Source organism: Octopus sinensis, unplaced genomic scaffold, assembly GCF_006345805.1.
Source record: "Octopus sinensis unplaced genomic scaffold, ASM634580v1 Contig18992, whole genome shotgun sequence".
Classification (NCBI taxonomy): Eukaryota; Metazoa; Mollusca; class Cephalopoda; order Octopoda; family Octopodidae; genus Octopus; species Octopus sinensis.
Window position 1 is genome coordinate 61,446 of NW_021836156.1, and position 22,555 is coordinate 84,000.

The 22,555-nt window shown below is 38.7% G+C and overlaps 1 non-coding gene across 1 annotated transcript; it reads left to right on the top strand.

The window, feature by feature from the left end:
• The first annotated feature begins 929 nt into the window (after nt 1-929).
• Nucleotides 930-1,034, top strand: LOC115231967. The gene has a single exon (XR_003883568.1). It is a non-coding gene; the product is annotated as a U6 spliceosomal RNA (small nuclear RNA).
• Nucleotides 1,035-22,555: the final 21,521 nt, after the last annotated feature.

Sequence of the window (22,555 nt, forward strand, 5' to 3'; positions counted from 1 at the left end):
TCATTTGACTGCGGCCATGCTGGAGCACCGTATTATAGAGCTTTCATCGAACGATCGACCTCAGGACTCATGTTTTTAAAACCTATTACTTACTCTATCGATTCTTTTGCCGGACCGTCAAGTTACGGGGACGTATACACAACAGCACCGGTTATCAAGTGGTGATGACGGGTGGACAAACAGAGACACAAAGCCACACGCACGCACACACACACACACACACATTTACACACATAAATTTATATGTGAGGATATTATTTTTTATGATAATACCAGTGGCTTAGTATGTGTAAAAACACAACGGTAAAAAATATCAATTAATAATTAAGGGTACAAGCAAGCAGTACTGGTATGCTAAACATAGCAGTCAAATGACCAAAACGCCAATTTTCATTTAAACTTCGCCATTGGTACGGGGTGTGGTTTTTTTTATTCATTTGCCCGCTTTCACCTTTGTGTTTACGTGAAAATTTCTGTTTTGGTCATTTTCACTGCTATGTTTAGCATGCCGGTACTGCTTGTTAGTACCCTTAATTATTAATTGATATTTTTTTTTTACCGTTATGGGTTTTTTTACGCATGCTACGCCACTGATATTATTATAAACAACGATATCCTCATATATTTAAATAATTTTTATTCACCTCGATCACCTTTTAAAAATTTACTGCGGTATTAAAAACGGGCATCGTATAAATTGGTGAGATGAATACTCTCCATAACCCTGGGGTTAGTAAGACTCGCTGAAGATGCACGAAGGATTTTTCTCAAAGTTGAAATCACGGTGAAATGGGTATGTCTGGCCTTTTCAATTTCCTATTATTTCCGTCATTTGTACGGGGTTTGGGGAGTGAAAATTTGTGGTTTGGCCATTTTGACTGCTATATTTAGCATGCCGGTACTGTTTGTTTAGTAACCTTAATTATTAATATTGCTTCGGTAGTACATATACTAAAATTGGAACGATACAGAGAAGATTAGCATGGCCCCTATGCAAGGATGACACGCAAATTCGCGAAGCGTTCCATATTTTTAACTTAAAGGCGGTGCTCCAGTATGGCCACAGTCAAATGACTGAAACAAGTAAAAGAGTATATATATATATATAAATATAAGACGAGCTTCTTTCAGTTTCCGTATACCAAATATACCCACAAGGTTTTGGTCGGCGCAAAGCTATAGTAGAAGATACTTCTCCAAAGTGTCACGCAGTGGGAGTGAGCCCAGAACCATGTGATTTGGAACCAAACTGTTACCATACAGCCACGACTGCGCCTAGTAAAATCTTTTTGGTCGGCGTGCTAGCGACTCTACCAGATCAAAGTTTTCGAGCTCTTTCTACTTCGTATAGTGAGCCCTGGAAGTATTTGTATATCCAAATCTCTGTCTAATTCTTTTCTACTCTAGGCACAAGGCCCGAAATTTTTGGGTGGAAGGAGCGGCTAGTCGATTAGATCGACCACAGTACGCAACTGGTATTTGATTTATCGACCCCAAAAGGATGATAGGCAAAGTGAACCTCGGTGGATTTGAACTCAGAACGTAACGACAGACGAAATACTGCTAAGCATTTCGCCCAGCATGCTAACATACGTGCTAGCTCGCTGCCTTCGACTCTCTGCCTAATTACATATATATGGACACACACACACACACACACACAAAGAAAAGAAAAAGATTAGCAATATTAGCACTGAAGTAGGCTAAACACAGCAAGGTGGTGCCTCAGCCTGGCCGCAGCCCAATGGCTATAACGAGTAAAAGATATGTGTGTGTGTGTGAAAATGTATGTATTTATGTATGCGTGTGTCTGTGTATACATATATATATCTCACTCTTTCCGGTCTCAACATTGGTGATTACTCTCTCTGTCGCTTTCTCTCTGTCGGTCTCTCTCTCTCTCTCACTCTCTCTCTCTCTCACACACACATGCATACGAATCCGCACACACTACTTCTACCACTTTTCTCTTTCAGACTAATATTAATCAATAAATGGGTATTAATTGCCATCAACACTCTTCAGTAAGGTCAAAAATCCCTGTATTTGACCTTTCACTGACATCCAACCATACGGCGCTAAGGGAACGCGGTTTCAAATTCCATCCAGCTCACCTTCAACGAAAAGTAATTTATTTTAATTTATGATATTCATTACTATAAAAATGTGTCTGTGCACATCTGTATGTGAGCGTACGTGTGTGTGTGTGTGTGGTGTGTGTGTGTGTGTGTGCGTGTGTATGAGTAGGCGTGTGTGTGTGTTTGTGTTTGTGTGTGCGTGTATTTATATGTGTTAGTATATGAGTATTTATATATCTTGAGCTCTGAAGACCGGTTTCTGAGATTCCGTGGCGTATGGACGTGACGCCAGTGCTTTGCAAGGTTATTCATTTGTCCTAACTGCGTGGGCTGGGGCAATGTAAATAAAATGCTTTGCTCGTGAACACAAGGTATCGCCCGGTCCAGGAAGCGAAACTACAATCTTACAATCCACATATGAGTACTTAATGCTTGTACACAAATGTTTATTCCTGGGTATGTGTGTATTCATATTCATATATCAGGTCATCCCATAAGTTCTGTCCGATTTTACCTTTTTTTTAAAATTAAATGAAATTTAATAGTATTTTAGAACGTCTAATGGAATTAAAAATTATTTTTATGCATTTATGTGCATTTAAATTAACTAAATATTATTTTACAGAATAATAGAATTAAAATTTCTTTGATTAAAGCCCTTTCAAACATGGAAGTAGCCAAAGAGAATTTGAGGCACATAATGCTTTAGGAGTACAAAAAAGGAAACTTTGCAGCTAAAGCGACTCGAAATATACACTCAGTTTATGGGAAAGAATGCTTGAATGAAAGAACTTTGCAAAATTCAGAAGAGGAGATTTCAGCCTTGAAGATGAAGATCGAACAGAACGTCCAGTAGAGTTTGATGATAAGATCCTTGAGGCATTACTTGAAGAAAATCCTGCATTTTCAGTTGAAGAATTGGCAATAAAGCTTAGTTCAAACCATACAACTATTCATCGTCATCTTCAACAACTTGGAAAGGTTCCTAAACTTGGAAAATGGGTGCCTCAAGAAACGTCCAAAAGCAACCGCAAATCCCGAGTTGACATCTGCTTTTCTCTCCATTCTTGCGAACTCATTTCACCCTTTTTGGATAGACTTGTGACTGGTGATGAAAAATGGATCTTCTATGGAAATGCTAAACGTCGTAAACAATGGTTTGGTAAAAGGGCAAAAGCTCAACCACAACTGAGAAGGGAACTTCATGAAAAAAAAGGTTCTTCTCTCTATCTGGTGAGATTGCAAAGGAGTAATTCACTTTGAATTGTTACCACCCAATGCAACAATCAATGCTCAAGTCTACTGTCAGCAATTAGAGCGTTTGAACCAAGCTTTGAAGCAAAAACGACACGCTTTAGTGAATCGAAAAGGAGTGATGTTTCATCAGGACAATGCGCGACGCCACACAGCAAAGATCACATCATAGAAGATCGAAGAGTTTGGTGGGGAAAAAATTCCTCATTCACCTTATTCTCTCGACTTTGCTCCTTCAGACTACCAATTGTTTCGTAGTTTACATAATCATATGAGGGACATAATTTTCGCAAGCCAGGAGGAGGTTGAAACTGACATTTCAGAGTTCTTCATTTTGGAACCAAAAGAGTTTTACATTGATGGGATTAAAAAGCTTGTAAATAGATGGAAGGAAGTCAAAGATAATCAGGGAAAGTACATTTATGATTAAATTTCAATTAAATATAACATTTGCTCACTTGTTTTCTTTATTCAAAATGCGGACAGAACTTATGGGATGACCTGATATATATATTATATATATATATATATATATATATATATATATATATATATATATATATAATATATATAATATATATTACACCACACACACACACACACATATTATATATATATACATATATATATATATATATTCAAACTCCATCGGCCGAAGATTAGCGTCACGCTTGAAACTCAGAGTACCAAAGATTTTGAATCAAACTGTTTTCATCCATACATGTAACTCCCAATAGATGTGCTGAGTACCCTTCTTTTATTTGTCTACTCACTCCTATATATATATATATATATATAAAGTAAGTACAAATATATATATATAAAGTAAGTACAAAGTAAGATAGGGGTTATGGGTGTAACCCACTATGGGATATCATTTATCCAATATACTGATGGTAAAATACCCAAATTAATAATACATAAATGTTTTTAATTGCAATGCAATTAAGTCATTTATATTATTAAATGGGAGAAGGTAAAGAAATATTTTTACCGTAAATTTATAATACAAATAAGAAAATGGAGAAACAAATTTGGTTTATGTTGACATCTACAGGCAATGAAAATTAAGATTTATTTTTGACCATAGGCTGAAACAGCTGTAAGAAGAAATTTTTAGGATTTCATTAATTTATACTATGACTTTTAAAATCTGTATTTGTATTATTATATTTTCTATTGATTTATATAATATTTTTGTATGCTTTTGATGTTCTCATTTGTAAAATGAATAAATAATCCAACATTCTAATATCCGTAAGTTGATGAACAAACCAAATTTGTTTCTTCATTTTCTTATTTGTATTATATATTATATATATATGAGCCTTTAATCTCTACAATTTTTCGCTCAGTTTCTTCTTCATTCTCCCCTCGTTTTATTTTATTTTATTATTTATCCTTTCTGTCGAAGAGCGTAGGCTCGAAATGTAAAAGACCTTTCATTCTTCCCGAGCGTTATACTAATATACCTGCTTGTTATTCCTACATCTGTCTTCATCATATGTTTTACTAAATATTTGATCTATCTATCTATCTATCTATCTATCTATCTATCTATCTATCTATCTATCTATCTATCTATCTATCATATATATATATATATATATATATATATATATATATATTACATACTTGTTGATAATGTATTGAGTAGCGAACAGGTCATTGCTCATTTTTTTAAACTCTGGCTACCTGATGAGTTGGAAGTTATGTAACGTGTTAACAATCTAACTAATTGTAACATATTTACGTCAAAAATAAAATGTCCTAATGAAACAATCCTAGCAATACCATTCGTCCTATTTTAATATATATGTGGGCGTGTGTGTATTTTTAAATAATTTTGTTATATATTTAAATAATATAAATTAAATAATCTTATGTATTGGCTTAAGTTTTTCATTGTATGATTTGCCTAATAGTGGTTTTGTCCTCTATTTAATATAATATGTATATGTATATATATATATATATACATATATACATATATACATACATATATATTCATATATATATATATATAAATATATAACATATATATATATATTTATGTATATAGATATATGTATGAATGTGTGTGTATATATATGTGTGTGTATATTAAATATATATTATACAAGTTTATTGTACATATATCTATATCTATATCTATCTATATATATATGTATATGTTTATATATTTATATATATATATACGTGTACACACACACACACACATATATACACACACACACACACACACATATATATATATACACACACACACACACACAACACACACACACACACATATATATATATATATTTATATATATATATATATAATTATATATATATATATATAGTTTTACAAACTCACTAATACATCAATTATTTTGCTAGTCCGATATTTCATAGCTATATCGAAAGTACTGTTTTGTGTAAAGCGATTAACAAGACGTCTCGAAAACAGAATCACTTACAAACCAATAATTACAGATGGAATTGCGTGTGTGTGTGTGTGTGTGTGTCGTGTGTGTGTGTGTGTCTGTGTGTGTGTGTGTGTGTTTGTGTGGCGTATGTGCTTAAGAATATGTATGTGTGAATGTAGAATAGATTACTGGTTATATACTGCCAAATAAAAATGAGTGTTTATATATATATATGTGTGTGTGTGTGTGTGTGTGTGTGTGTGTGTGTGTGATGTGTGTGTGTATGTGTGTGTGTGTGTGTGTGTGTGTGTGTGTGTGTGTGTGTGTTAACATCGCATCCGACATATGTCAGACTGAAAATTCTTGTAGTGTACGACATACTGGTGGTAGTAAGAGGAGATTGGTGAAAAGGAGTTGGAGAAAGAGATGGGGATGGGAAAAGAAAGAGATGCATAGTATAAAAGAAGGTAGATGTGGAAGCTCAGATTGATGCGGCAGAGGGGAGAGCAAGGGAAAAGAGAGAGAGATAATCCCTGTGGGGTTTGATCCGCCCATAATGTGTCGGGATAAGTGTTTGCGAGTGGATTTTTGGCAATTAGGAGATGTGAAGGAGCACACGGTTTCGTTCATACGTTGTGTAGGTCCACAGGGAACATGGGTTAAGTTAGGGAAGGGAGAAACAAAATAAATGGGAGAGCGATGATGAAGGAAGATAGAAAGAAAGAAAGAAAGAGAGGAGGAAAGAGTGAAAGAAAGAAAGAAAGAAAGAAGAGAAAAAGAATGATAGAAGGAAAGAAAGAGGTAAGGAAGACAGAAAGAAAGAAAGAGAGGAGGAAAGAGTGAAAGAAAGAAAGAAGGAAGAAAAAAAGAAGGATAGAAGGAAAGAAAGAGGTATAGGAAGAGACGGAGGGAACGAGTTTGAAAAAGTGATAACTAAGGAGAAAGAAAGAAAGAAATTAAAAAGAAAGAAGGAAAGAAGGAGAGAGAGAGGGAGAGGAAGTACGAGAGGGAGAGCAGTAGAAAGGGGGAGAGAAGGGAACTGGAGACAAAGAAAGAATGAAAGGGAGAGAGATGGGGGAAAGTCAAAGTTGTCAGCCATTATCGCGGAGGGATGTGTTGTAGATAATTTATTATTTTATTATAATTATTGAAATGGTTGGGGGTGGGGGGGTGGAACCAGATGGACGAGGGACAGGAACGGATGCTTGATAGCAGAATCGGTAGAGCACTAGAGTAGTGGTATCTAGTTACATCTATGTTTTTCCTTTATCTACTTTTTTTTTTGGTTTTAATATCTATGTAGGTTCGAATCCTAACTGTCATATTTATATTATTTTATTTTTTACTGAACTCTTTTACTCTTTTGCTCTTTTATTTGCTTCAGTCATTTGACTGCGGCCATGCTGGAGCACCGCCTTTAGCCGAAGAAATCAACCGCAGGACTTATTCTTTGTAAGCCTAGTACTTATTCTATCCGCCCCTTGCGCCGAACCGCTAAGTGACGGGGACGTAAACACACCAGCATCGGTTGTCAAGCGGACTTGGGCCTCGGAGGATAACTTTCTAGGTGCAATCCCATGGTCAATCATGAAGGGGTCTTTATTCTTTACCCTTTAATATGAGAGATTAAAAGAAAAGTTCCAGGATATCATCACAAAACTCGCTTTTCATTGCTATATTGTAAATATCATTGCAATTTGTATATTTTGAATCTTGAATATGATTGGTTTGGCAGAATTATTACTGCGTCGAACAAAATGTCAATGTATCTTGTTTACGGTTAATCGTGTTATATCCAGAGTACAAATTATTCCGAAAGCAGTTTGTCTTTCGCCCTTCCTTGTTCGATAAAGTGCTGATCAGGTACTAAAGCCGAATTAATCGACTGAATCTCGTCTCTCCAAGGTTTCCAACACTACGAGCTGAAAATCTTCGGATGAGAATTCCGGTCGAATTTTCTTAGTATTATGGCACGTTTTAATGTTGCATGAGACTAAATTACAATGGGCACGATGGTGTTCCTATAATAAGTGACCCCTGCGACCCCATTATCAGAAATTAATAGCTTTGAAAATCATTGTCTGCTGACAGAGAACAAAAGAAGGAAACTCTAAACCTATAAGCATTGTATTAGGTTATTCGGAAAACACTGGCCGATGTTTCGAAAACATTTTTTCAAATTCGATTTAAGATATTACCTGTACTCCGCGAAAATCTCAACGATACTATGCAGTGAAAAGATTAGAAAACGACAACATTCCCACAAAAAGCCAACTTGGAAAGAGCGTATTCAACACCAAATTCAGCTAATTAGGTCTGACATAGAATGTTTAAAAAGCCTTAAGTTTGACAAGGTTATCAAACCAACAAAAATCCTAATATTAAAGAAATGATATGTGAAAACCATACTTGACATCGATACCACCATAGAAACACTATCAAGCAAAAGGTATGTGCTAAAGCAGCCCGCATAGCAAGGTAAGACAAATGCGTTTTATTTTTCAAGGACAAGAACATGTTCAAAATGAGCCCCAACATCTTTTACAGGAAGATGGGGAAAATAGCAGTTACAGCAAAGTCTGTCCCACCAGAAGAATTGCAGGAATTTTGGAATAAAATTTGGGCAGAAGAAAAACACACAATAAAAGGCCCCTTGGATTGATAGAATATTTACTGACCTAGACTCCTTAGAGGAGCAAAAGTTGGAGGGTGTCAAGATAGAGGATGCAAGATCTGCTCTCAGGAAGTAAAAAATAAAAAATGGAAGTCTCCAGGAAAGGATAATTCCTAACTTCTGGTTGAATGCCCCTCTAGAGAGTTCTGAACTATTAATAGAACTTTACAACAATGTTTTGCAACAACCTAGTATAATTCCCGCTTGGCTAGTTAATGGTGTTACATTCCTACTTCGAAAAATGAAGAAACAAAAGAACCTAAATATCATAGACCCATAATCTCCTTAACAACAATGTATAAAATACTGACATCTGTCTTGACTGAATATACCTATAGCTTTTTAATAGAAAGTGGCATATTTCCAAATGTGCAAAAAGAATGTAAATGTGGGTCCTATGGTTGTAAAGATCAGCTACTCGTCAATAAGATGATCTTGGAAGGTTGTCACAAACGACACAAAAACTTGTCGATAGCCGGGATAGGCTATAAAAGCTTTTGATAGTCTTACCACATTACAGGATTAAGAAATGTCTGGAAATGTATAAAATAGCACCTACTCTGCGAAACTCTAATTCTGCAAACGTTTGACTTGTCTCTTGAAGTCTCTGGATGAAACTTGGAGTCAACTTGTGCAAATACAAAGTAAAAGTCAAACATATAATAATAATAATAATAATAATAATGATGATGATGATGATGATGATGATGATGATGATGATGATGATGATGATGATGATGATGATGATGAGATGATGATGATGATGATGATGATGATGATGATGATGATGATGATGATGATTGATGATGATGAATGATGATGATGATGTGATGATGATGATGATGATGATGAGATGATGATGATGATGATGATGATGATGATGATGTGATGATGCTGCTGATGATAATAATAATAATAATGATATAATAATAATGACAATAATAATAATAATAATAATAATGATGATGATGATGATGATGATAATATAATAATAATAATAATAATAATAATAAGAAGAAGAAGAAGAAGAAGAAGAATAACAATCATAAATTGTGAAACTTGAAAATCCCGCCAAATTGGAAACTTGGCAAATGAAGAAAACCAGTGAATCAAGAGAAAAAAAAAAATACTACAAAAATAACAAAACGCAATATCCGTTTCCAAAAACCAATTTTAGATACAGTATGTTTCCAAATATTGTACAGATGGCGGGGCTGGTTTGTAATATAGAGTTCCGTTCCTTTAGGTTCTGACTAACTTCAAAACCAAGAAAACCAAAAAACTGAGTGATCGAATTCCCTTTTATTTTGTATGTACTCATAAGGGTACTCAGTTTTAAAGATATAAATATTCTTTTAATCTTTTATTCTTTTATTTGACTGCAGCCATGCTGGAGCACCGCCTTTAGTCCCTGTTCTTTGTAAGCCTAATACTTAATCTATCGGTCTCTTTTGCCAAGCCGGTAAGTTAATAGGACATAAACACACAAACATCGGTTGTCAAGCAATGGTGCCAAGGGCAAACACACACACACACACATATATATATACATATATCCGTTTACCAAATCCACTTACAAGTCTTTCTTTGGTCCGAGGCTATAGTAGAAGACACTTGACCAAGGTGCCATGCAGTGGGACCGAACCCCGATCTATGTGGCTGGTAAGCAAGCTACTTACCACACAGCCATTTCTGCAACATACTCTTTTAATTGTTTCAGTCATTTGACTGCGGCCATGATGGAGCACCGCCTTTAGTCGAGCAAATCGACCCCAGGACTTATTCTTTGTAAGACTAGTACTTATTCTATCGTTCTCTTTTTGCCGAACCGCTAAGTTACGGAGACGTAAATACACCAACATCGGTTGTCAAGCGATGGTAGGCAGGGAAAAAACATATACATTCACATACATATACATATATACGACAGGCTTCTTTCAGCTTCCGTCTAGCAAATCCACTCACAAGGCTTCGGTCGGCCCGAGGCTATAGTAGAAGACACATGGCCAAGGTGCCATTCAGTGGGACTGATCCCGGAACCATGTGGTTGGTAAGCAAACTACTTACCACACAACCACGCATTCTGAGTTTTTAAAATTTATCAGGTAAAATATACTGCAGCAATTCATTCTCAATACCCTTGACTTCCGGTACAAAATGAAAGTGACGTAGTCGGCCTGCGGTTTCGAGCTGGCAGACTCGTTAGCACTCCGGTCAAAGCAGTATTTCGTCGGTCTTTACGTTCTGAGTTCAAATTCCGCCGAGGTCGACGGCAACATTAGATAATGAAATTAAGGTTTCGTTATATATCTTTCGTTCCTTTTTGTTTTTTTTTTCCTGTTTTTCTTTTACTTGCTTCAATCATTGGGTCGCGGCCATGCCGCAGTACCCGCCTAGGGGGGTTAAATCGAATAAATCGATCAAAGAACTGATTTTTTGTTTTAAAGTCTGCTACTTCCTCTATTGGTTTATTTTTGCCTAACCGATAAGAGGATGTAAACAAACGAACGTCAGTTGTTAAGCGGTGGAAGAGAACAATCACACACACACACACACACAGATATGTATACGATGGGCTTCCACACAGTTTCCATCTACAAAATTCACTCACACGACTTTGTTCGGCCTTCTGTTATAGTAGCGAACACTCGCCCGAGTTTTGGATATTAACATCATCAGCAGAAGCAGAACCTTCGACAACAACTTCACCTCCATCATTACTTTAACCACCACCACCACCACCACCATTACTACTAACACCAGCACCTAAACAACAACAAAAACAACAAAAAGTACAACAACCATTGTCATTAACTGCTTGTGACAACAACAAAACATCTCTACCATCAGCATCTCCACCACTGACTACCCCCTCAGCAACCACCACCGCCGCCGCCGCCGCCGCCACCTCCGACACCACACCACCACCACCACCACCACACCACCACCACCAACACCAACACCATCACCGCCACCGCTGCCGCCACCACTACCACCACCAATACCACCGCCTGCCATCACTACCACCACGAAAAACTGCCCAATGACTACTACTACTGTGGCTACTTCGGTTGGTGGTGGTGGTGGCGCGGCTGCTACTGCTGCTGCTACAGAAATAGACTACCACCTCTGCTTTACGTCGGAAGTTGAATCCACACACCCCACCAAAATACAACACACCCTACTACAATTCTACCCTGACATTTTCTAACCACCCCCACTACTCAAACTCCCACCTCATCCCATTATCATACATCCCGCCTGTCAATTTTCTCCAAAACAACACGCACACACACACACACACACACACACAAACACACACATACGCATAGATAATACATACACATATATACATACATACATTCACACACAAACACACATATATTAATACATACATATATATACATATAGACACACATATATATATATGTATGTATGTGTATATACATACATACATACATATATATATATCTATATACACACAAATATATGTATATGTATGCATGTGTATATATATATATATGTGTGTGTGTGTATATACACAAACATATGATATATATATATATATATATATATATATATATAATATATATATATATGGACGTGATTGGTATGTACGAACATATATATGATGTATATAAATATGTATATATATATATATATACAAATATATAGATATATATATGTATTTATGTATGTATCTATATATAATATATATAATATATATATATATATATATATATATATATAGATATATAATTATATTATAGATACATACATAAATACATATATATATATATCTATATATTTGTATATTACAATATATAGATATATATATATATGTATTTATGTATGTATCTATATATATATATATATATATATATATATATATATATATCTATATATATATATAAAAGAACATGTCGATACAACGTACACACACAGGCACTCCATCTATTACTTCCAGATATTTCCTGTGATTTCTCTCCTTTTCTCTTTATTTTACCAATTCTTCGATCTTCATCCTCTTTCTCTAATGTTACTCCAAAGCCTCTCACGTTCTGTGTAAGCGCATGTGTTGCGCGTGCGCGTGTGGGCGTGTGTGAGTGCGTGCTAAATCTTTGTGTATGAGTGGAAACGTGGCATGAAAACGTGCAAGGGTATCTATCTACTATCTATTTATCTATCTATCTATCTATGTATCTATCTATCTATCTAATCTATCTATCTATCTATCTATCTATCAAATCTATGCTATCTAGCTTATCTATCTATATATCATCTATCTATCTATCTAGCTATCTTATCATATCTATCTATTATCTATCTATTCTATATATCTATCTAGATCTCTCATCTATCTCTCGAGTATCTATCTATCTATCTATTATATCGACTACCTAGCGATCTATCTATCTAGCTATCTATCTATCTATCTATCTATCTATTATCTATCGAGCTATCGATCTATTTCTATTATCTATCTATCTATTCTATTCTATCTATCTATCTATATCTATATATATATCTATGCTATCTATTATACTCTAGCTATCCTATCTCGATCTACTATCAGCTAGTTATTCTTTCTCTCTCCTTCTGCCTCCTCTCTCTCTCTCTCTCTCCTATTTATTATGTCTCCCTATCTATTTAGCCCATCTATCATCTAATCATCTATCTCATTTGCTTCCCCAAACATCATTACAATCCCATTAACAGAGGCGAAAAACATCTACCTCCCACACCCCAGCCCCATCCCCTTCCTGCTCCACCACACCATCAACCATCCAACCCTCACCCCCAGCAAGCTCAGATACACCCCCTCCCTATCCTAAACGCCAACGTACAACACACCTCAACGTCGAAACCCTAACCCGCCCCGCTTAATAATACCCTTGTCACCAAAAGCCGCCACCTACACCAACACCATCACCGCCACAACCACCACCACCACCTCATCACCAACGCCAACACCACCATCACTACCACTACAAGCACCACCCCCTCATCACCAACACCAGTATCACCTCCTTATCCGACATTACTAATGTCATTTATTCCGCCTTTCAAAACCACCTTCCTTCACACATCACTCAGACTCCACCCACAACATACATCCCGATGTCCAGCCCCCAATTATCTTTCCATATAACTACGCCTTCAGCTAATTACCAATATACTCCCCCCTCTCTCTGTGTTTGAATTCTCCCTCTCATTGTCTTATTACAAAATTCACTCACACTATTACTCTTGCGTTTCTCCCTTCTCCTCCCTTTCTTTATAGTCCCTCCTACGTTTGATATAGACGGCTTTATAAACGTTACGTACTTAACACACGCACACATTAACATACACACACAAACGCATGGACAACACACACTCACACACACAAACGCACACACACACACACTCGCGCGTGCGCACACACACACAACACACACACATGCACGGTTTGATAAGTGCCAGTGCACGAAACTCTTGGCCCTTGAGTCACTCAGTAACTTCCGTCGATTTTTGATAATAATGATAATAATAATATCTATAAGTATGTGTGTGTGTATGTATATATATGTGTGTGGGTGTATGTATATATATGTGTGCGTCTGTGTGTGTGTATTCAAATCATGCTCATGATTTGACTGTGTGTTGCATCACCAAACACACACACACACACTCAAACACACACACATATACACACACAAACACACGCACATATACACACACAAACACACGCACATGCAAACACTCACAAATGCACATGCAAACACACACACACACACCACACACAACACACACACATGCACGGTTTGATAAGTGCCAGTGCACGAAACTCTTGGCCCTTGAGTCACTCAGTAACGTCCGTCGATTTTTGATAATAATGATAATAATAATATCTATAAGTATGTGTGGTGTATGTATTATATAGTGTGTGGGTTGTATGTATATATATGTGTGCGTGTGTGTTTGTATTTCAAATCATGCTCATGATTTGACTGTGTGTTGCATCACCAAACCACACACACACACCACTCAAAAACACACAACATATACACACACAAAACACGCACATATACACACACAAACACACGCACATATACACACACAAACACACGCACATGCAAACACACACACACACACACACACACACACGTGCGCACACACATACACAAAGAAAACACATACACAAACACGTTCACACGTATTACGAATATATATATATATATATATATATATATATATATATATATATACATACGCATGTTTCTGTTACATACCTAATAATTGCTTGTATGTTTCTACGTCATGTATGTATGCACACACATATATATACACCTTTTGCACACATTATGAACACATACACAATGAATAATAAATGCAGCTATACTTTAATAAATGTTTTCTCACCTACGGAGATAAATTATTGTGTGTGCAAGTAAATGCGTGTGTGTGTGTGTGTGTGTGTGTGTGTGTGTGTGTATGTATACCTGTACATGTGTGTAGCATACTCATACACGTGGCCACATGCACATATCTAAAACCGTACACAACATATCCCATATACGGAGAACAGACGTGTGTATACACGCACACACGCACAAACAATTACGCGCGCGCACACGTTTCTTCGGTCATACCGAAAAAAAATATACCCTCTAGCAGTGCTTCTCTGCATTTTCTCTACCAAGGTCCCTTTTATTTTTATACATTTTCACATGGACTCAGGATATTCTGTTTCTACTCTAGGCGCAAGGCCCGCAAATTTTGGGGGAGGGGGCCTGTCGATTAGATCGTCCCCAGTACGCATCTGGTACTTAATTTATCAATACTGAAAGGCTGAAAGGCGAAGTCGACCTCGACGGAATTTGAACTCAGAACGTAAAGACAGACGAAATACCATCTCGACCGGCGTGCTAACGTTTCTGCCAGCTCGCCGCCTTTTATAAGTTATAATATTCTTTTCTACTCTAGGCACAAGGCCCGAAATTTCTGTGGAGGGGGCTAGTCGATTAGATCGATCTCAGTACGCAACTGGTACTGCCAACTCGCCGCCTTATGGTCCCCAGGATATTGAGAGATCTGTCAGCTAAACATGTTCACGGAACCCCAAGTACTACGTTTGCGGACCACTTGGAGTCTGCACACCACCTGGAGTCTGCGGACCACCTGGAGTCTGCGGACCACCTGGAGTCTGCGGACCACAATTTGGAAACCACTGCTGTACAGCATACATCTGCATACACGCATATCAATGCGCACATTCGCGCATATCAATGCGCGCACCCTGGACATACATAGCTTCAAATGCGTACATCCATACACACATGCTTACATGCATACAGGGATACATACATACATATATAGGGAGAAATTATATATTTATGTACGATCCATTACTCACTCACACATGCAAACAAAACGCATCGTACATACTTACGTAAGTACATAACACCTATAATACGCATATCCGCACAGTATGACACACTCCATTATACATGTAATCTAGAAATACTAATACATACGTACACTTAATTCTATCACACGCATACATGTATACACATATTCACGTCTACACACACATGCGTATGTACAAACACGCATACATGTATACGCAGGCGTGGCTGTGTGGTAAGAAGCTGACTTCCCAACCACATGGTTCTGGGTTCAAGTCCCCTGCCTGGCACATTGGGCAAAGTGTCTTCTACAATAGCCACGGGCCGACCAAAGCCTTCTGAGTGGATTTGTAGACGGAAACCGAAAGAAGCCCGTCGCATATATATATATATATATATATATATATATGTGTGTGTGTGTATTGTGTGTGTGTGTGTGTGTGTGTGTGTGCGTATGCGTGCGTGCGGTGTGTGTATGTGTGTGTGCATATGTTTGTGTATCTGTGTTGACAACCGATGTTGGTTTGTTTATGTTCCCGTAACTTAGCGGTCGGCAAAAGAGACCGATAGGATAGGTGGTAGGCTTACAAAAAATAAGTTTTCGGGTCGATTTGTTCGATTAAAGGCGGTGCACCAGCATGGCCACAGTAAAATGACTGAAACAAGTAAAAGATTATATATGTGTGTGTGTGTGTGTGTGTATATATATAATATATATTATATATATATATAATATATGTATGCACGAACAAACATACACACACAATCGTACACATATATGGCATACACACATATGCTTGATACACATACGACACACACACAGAAGCACGTTACACACATTGGACACACACACACACACAGATACATTATACACACACGACGCCCGTAGACACACTATTTATTACATACAAAGAAACAGTACTATACGCGCACACGCACACGCGCACGCAAGCACACACACACACATGCACACAGACCCACACATACACACACATATACATACACGCAAACATACATATAAATTCAAGCAAAGACATGCATATATTCCTTAAAAGAAAAAGGAAAGAAAACAAAAACTTAGCATAAACCACACCTTTCATATTCCAGCACGCCTACATGTCACTACACATGACATTTATTTTATTATAAGCACCGCCTACTTCCCTACGTCATGTTTCATCTCCACCCAGCAGTAGCAAATGATAAATTACAAATTGACTCACGTCGCCGCCCAATTTAGACTCCGCCCCTTCAGCTTTTCCACGTTTAATAATATATTACAAATCACAGTAACCGAGAGGCGTAGAAGAGAGGGAGGAAGACGAAAATGTCGGTAAAGCCAAGATTGCGATACGGTTTCGATTCCCGTTGGAAATTAAAAAAATCATTATCTATACATTATATATGATTTAATGTCATCGAAAATGCCCGACAGTAACAGCAGCTGTTGGTGTTTTAAAGCCAAGATTGCGATACGGTTTCGATTCCCGTTGGAAATTTAAAAAATCATTATCTATACATTATATATGATTTAATGTCATCGAAAATGCCCGACAGTAACAGCAGCTGTTGGTGTTTTAGCCATAAGTCATTCCAGATGGAACAAATTATTATGGCTGGAGGCGGTCAAGTCGTAACCATCCAGAATTTTTTTTTATATTAGAAGTTGCAGCCTCTCTCTTGCTTTATTTTTGTTTTTTAAAAGTTCGCTTTCCAGCGAGATGGTATCGAGTTCGAACCTGCTGTGCGGCACGTTGGTCAAGTATCTTCTACTACATTGCACGAGGTGGATGGAAACTGAGTGTGTCAGTCTGTTGTGTGTGTGTGTGTGTGTGTGTGTGTAATATCAACGTCGTTTGGGTTTTAAACCTAGAGTTTGTTTTATTAAGCACGTCCACAGGTACCGGCTATCAGATACTATATAAATATATGTATGCATGAGTGCGTGTGCTTGTGTGTTGTGTGTGTGTGTGTGTGTGCCTGTGTCTTTGTACTACAGCTTCTCAACCGGTGTTGCATTAAATTGTTTCTAACTTAGTAGTTCGGTAAATAAATATCGATGGAATAACATTATTTACATTCGATGGATATTTGTCCTCATCTTGTTTGTTGTTAACACAACGTTTTGGCTGACATACGCTCCAGCCTTCATCAGGTGTCATGGGGAAATTTCGAACCTGGGTTCGAACCTAAGATATTTTTCGATGTTGTTGTTATTATTATCATTATTATTATTCATGTCAGTGCCTGGAATTGAACTCGTAATCTTGGGATTAGTAGCCCTCGCTCTTAACCACTACGCCATATACACGTCAAATGTAAATAATGTAAATAATGTACATAATTCCTCATCTAATAGAATAAGTTTCAATCTTTAAAATTTACAATTGTCATCGATTCGGTTGACTATAACCCCTCAAGGCGGTGCTGTAGCATAACCGCAATCCAATGACTGAAACACATAAAAGATTAAAGATAAAGAATAAAGAATTGTTAGGGGAAACAGAGCTGGCTGCTATTTTTAGCAAGTTTATTTCACCATGTAATAATCCCGTTGTAGGCTCAAAAAAGATATTCTTTTTGTACTTTTATTCTTCTACTCGTTTCAGTCATTTTGACTGCGGCCATGCTGGAGCACTGCTCCGAAGAGATTTTAGTGGAACTCATCGATCCAAAGGCTTATTTGTTTCAAAACCTAGAACTTATTCTATCGGACTATTTTGCCGAACCGCTAAGTTACGGGGACATAAATACGCCAACACCGGCTGTCAAGCGTTTGTTGGGAAAAATACGCACCCACTCACACAGACATACACACACACATACACATATATACGATGAGTTTCTTTCAGTTTCCGTCTGCCAAATCCACTCACGAGGATTTGGTCGGCCCGAAACTGAACCAGGTATCATATGTATTTCTTTATCACCCACAAGGAGCTAAACACAGAGAGGACAAACAAGGACAGACACACGGATTAAGTCGATTATATCGACCCCAGTGCGTAACTGGTACCTAATTTATCGACCCTGAAAGGACGAAAGGCAAAGTCGACCTCGGCGGAATTTGAACTCAGAACGTAACGGCAGATGAAATACAGCTACGCATTTCGCCCGGCTTGCTAACGTTTCTGCCAGCCCCTTGTATCATATGGTTGGGGAGCAAACCCCTTACCACACAGCCACGCCTGCTTAAGTCAGAATCGTGCTGGGAGTCACTTCCGCAGAGTATAAAGACTGTATAGGGAACATTTTATGTTAAGGTTTTTGATTTAATCGAGTTTCGTAAATTTCATATGCCATTTTTCCATATGTAGAGTTGGTGTAACTTTCTTAAAAAAGACTATCACAAATAAGTAAAAACACTTCATGTTCTATATTAATGCTTCCCAACTTGGGGGTCTGCGAGGATGATTCGGTTCTTGACTGAAGATTAGAGGCTTCGAAAGACCCGTCTGTGTTTTTTGTATCGTCTATTTGAATGTTTTGCGTTCTTGTCCCATTTTGTATATATATATATATATATATATATATATATATATATACGACAGGCTTCTTTCAGTTTCCGTCTACCAAATCCAATCAAAAAGCTTTGGTCGGCTCGAAGCTGTAGTAGAAGACATTTGCTCAATATTATTCAGGTCACTGCCTGGAATCGAACTCGGAATCTGGCGGTTAGTAGCCCGCGCTCTTAACCACTACGCTCACGGGTAGTGATTAAAAGAGCAGGCAACTAACCCCAAGATTCCGAGTTCGATTCCAGGCAGCGACCGTAATAATAATAATAATAATAATAATAATAATAATAATAATAATAATAATAATAATAATGATAATAATAATAACATCGAAAAATACCTTAGGAATGAGAAACCAGGTTCGAAATTTCCCCAAGACACCTGAAGAAGGCTGGAGGTTATGTCAGCCGAAACGTTGTGTTAACAACAAGGAAGAGGAGGACAAATATCCGTCAAATGTAAACGAGTGTAAACAATGTCAATAATTAAGCATCAAGGTTGTGCTGTCAGAGCCAGGGCGCGTGTTCTAAAACACGAGGGGACGAAAGCCGTTGGATGGGCCCGAGTGGTAGAGGTACAACGTAGCAACAAAGCTACAATTCGGTCTTTGACGGGTCGGGACGGCCGTATGCTATACGAGTCCAAGCAAATGTGTACGGAATTTCAGTAGCACTTCGCCGAACTGTTTGGGGTGCGCGATGTGTCGGGGACGGAGATGAATTTCACCTCCTACCTCGGCGGTATGCCTCGCCTTTCGGCTAGGGACGCGGAGTTCTGCGAAATGCCGATAACAGCCAAAGACATACATGACGCGATGACGAGCTGCACAAAAGAGGTCTCTGGTCCTGGATGGTCTACCCTTCGAGCCTTGTCTTCATGTGCCAAACTTGTTCGGTGATCACTTGGCGAATGTCTACCACAATTCTATTCTAGTCTAGGCACAAGGCCCGAAATTTTGGGGGAAGTGGCCAGTAGATTAGATCGATCCCAGTACGCAACTGCTATTTAATTTATCGACCCCGAAAGGATGAAAGGCAAAATCGACCTCGACGGAATTTGAACTCAGAACGTAAAGACAGACGAAATACCGATAAGCATTTCGCCCGGCGTGCAAACAATTCTACCAGTTCTCCGTCTTAATGTCTACTACAATTGGCAGCAGAAGGGGAGAATACCCGATACTGTGAACCGTGTTGCAATGGTGCTGCCGAGAAAGGACTTGAGCAAGGAGGACCAAATAGATAATTTTAGGCCCATAATTCTCTTAAATGTAGATTATAAGATTTTGGCCAAGGTGTGAGCCAAGGGATTGGCGCTTCTCGTCGGTAAGCTGTCGGTGACGCGCAGACTCGCACTATTCCGAACACATCTATCCACGATAACCTCCACCTCACGCGCTACATCATAGAGAGGGAAGGGAAGGAACCTGGTATGGGTAGGGCTCTGATCAATTAGGATTAGTCAAAAGTTTTCGACGAGGTCGACTATCAATACTTGGAGGCTGGATCGCTGCAATGTATAACGGCATCTGTACGGTGGTCAAAATAAACGACCATCTATCGGAATCGTTTAGCACCACTCACTCGGTCCGTCAGAGATACCCACTCTCTTCGCTTTTGTACGTGCTTACTATCGAGCCATTACTGAAGAAGATGGATATTTCGAGGGGCATCCCGCGTTGTCTAGGATGCGGAAGGCACGTGTCAGCTTATGCAGATGACGTCACCGTAATAGCGTCGGATAGCTCGGAAATCTTGGAGATTGGCTCTACCTTAAGAGATTACGAAGCGGTAATTAATCAGGACAAGTCAGTGGGCCTGCAGTTCGGCACCTGGAGAGGCAGGGCCATGCTAAGCAACAGCCTGCTAGGGCGCTGGACGGAAGGACCGGTTAAATTACTTGGTATCTGGTTTGGTCCGGACCTCCAGGTGGACAAGAACTGGGGGATGTGACGAGCAGGGTAGCCAATCTCACCTAGAAATGGGTTGAGAGGAAGCTGTCCCTGAAAGGTCGGGCGAAGATGGCGAATGCATGCATCGCCTCAGTCATATACTTCCGCCTGACCGTCATCTCTTGCCCTGCTACATGGCTGACCCAAGATGGAGCGCCTGCTCTTCAGCTTTCTGCGGAAGGGATGTGCTCCACTCGTCAGACGGTCCATCTGCTGTCAACAACCGCTGAGTGGCGGACTGGGAGTGCCGTGGCTAATGATGCGAAGACACGTGCCGAGGCTGCAGCATCACCAGGAGTTTCTTGACGGTGAGAAGGTGTGGTCATCGTTTGTCAAGCAGGGTTTTCTGCAGCTCATCTCATTGACAGGGCTACAGTCCTTGGACAAGCGTAGACCAAGAAGTGGCGCTTGGTACCAGGAGTGTCGGCAAGCGCTAACAGTCGACCGCATTGCCAGTCGAGCAATGCGGATAGTGAAAGTTCCACTATGGAGTTGTATAGGAGATTAGTGGCGGGCAAGAGCGACGACGTCCTCGGGGAAAGTCTGGGTTTCAAGAGGGATTAATTAACTGGTCTTTTTCGGAGGACTTTCAAGCACCACCGCCATTATCACTGTCGCCTCTGCCTCTATCACAACTGCAGCTCATACTATTACTATCACCCGAGCAAGAGGAGTAGAAGAAGCGTCATTGGATAGTGAGGGAGGTGGTCAAAGTGTGACACACGGGAGCGGTAGTGGAGCGATAGAGTAGTTGTATACTGTCAACATAACGTGACAGTTCCGTAAAGGAAATTACACCACCGCTATTTAGCCCTAGGAAGCATCGACGCTTCCTGTCGGCTTTGACACATTTCCTGTGTCCTTATATTTGCGAAGGGGAGGCAAGCACCCCCACCAGCTAGGATCAGCACCTGAAGGCATGCATGTTTCTGGGTCTTGCCCGTCATCAGACCAGGGTAGCAAGTCCTGCTAGTTGAGATACTTGCCAAGCCTTCGCATATATATATATATATATATATATATAATATATATATATATATATATGTGTTGTGTGTGTGTGTGTGTGTGTGTGTGTGTGTGTGGTGTGTGTGTGGTGTGTGTGCGTGTGTGTGTGTAAATAATGAGGGTGATAAAATGAATATTAATTTTATTAACATCAATTTAAAACCAGTAGCCTAGCATATAGAAAAATCTGAAAATTCAGAAAAATTGTATTACATGCATATAAGAAAGGATTCCCACAAAGTGGACATCCAATATGCTAGAAGTAGATCA